The sequence below is a fragment of the Excalfactoria chinensis genome, chromosome 3 (assembly GCF_039878825.1).
Source record: "Excalfactoria chinensis isolate bCotChi1 chromosome 3, bCotChi1.hap2, whole genome shotgun sequence".
Lineage (NCBI taxonomy): Eukaryota > Metazoa > Chordata > Aves > Galliformes > Phasianidae > Excalfactoria > Excalfactoria chinensis.
This window is the reverse complement of record NC_092827.1, coordinates 27,864,741-27,865,643: the sequence shown is the minus strand read 5'-3', so window position 1 is coordinate 27,865,643 and position 903 is coordinate 27,864,741.

The window sequence follows — 903 nt, the reverse complement described above, 5'->3', positions numbered from 1 at the left end:
ATAACCATCTCCCTGAAGTTTGAACACCATCCTCAAAGTACTGTGAACAAGATTGGTACCTGGATCAAGAGATGGTTAATATTTTCCTGGGAAATGACCTGCTTCAGGATTTTCTTGTCTAGCTTTACAAGTGAGTACTACCTTCTTCTTGATACTATATTAAAAACAGTAACTTCGCTTTGTGACCCACAGAAGTTTATGCTTTTTAATCATTTAATTTACTTCTTAAAGTCAAGGCTACTGAAAAAGTTAAATGAGGTATGGGTTAATTTATGGTGTCAAAATATTTTCAGTTGATCCTTTCAGTTTGGCTTTCTGAGCTGCAAGCACACACTGCTGGCTTGTGTTGAGCTTTTCATCCATTAGTATCCCCAGGTTCTTGTGCACGGAGCTGCTGCTTGTGTTTCTATCACGTTGTCATGATCCCGTTGGCACAGTCCCCTCATTCAGTTTCATCTCTGATCAGAAACATTTCCCATGTTCTGTATTTGCAGAAATGCCAATGATTTTTGTGTGCCTCTGTTCTCATTGACAAAGGATCTTGACTAAAAGCGGGCATTTTCTTGTGGTGACTGATTTATTTCTTTATTTGTTTGTTTTTTCCCTGAAAACAACTTTAATGATTATTTTTTGCTGCATTTCCTTGACAGATATCCCAGAGTAAAAAGGTTTGTTCTCCATTCCATCAAGAATCTTAATTAGGATGTCTACCTGGAATGAGGGAAGTTGTATCAAAAAACAGATAGTGCCCATTTCAAAGCAGAAACTGAAGCACTGCTTTGGGAGCGTGTCTTAGTGTTGCCAGGTACTTCTCCTCAGCGTCTCCTTCTGACACAGTTTTGCTTTAATATTTCATAGAACATTCAATACAGAGCTCTACCGATGTCAGTAACAGATGGAATA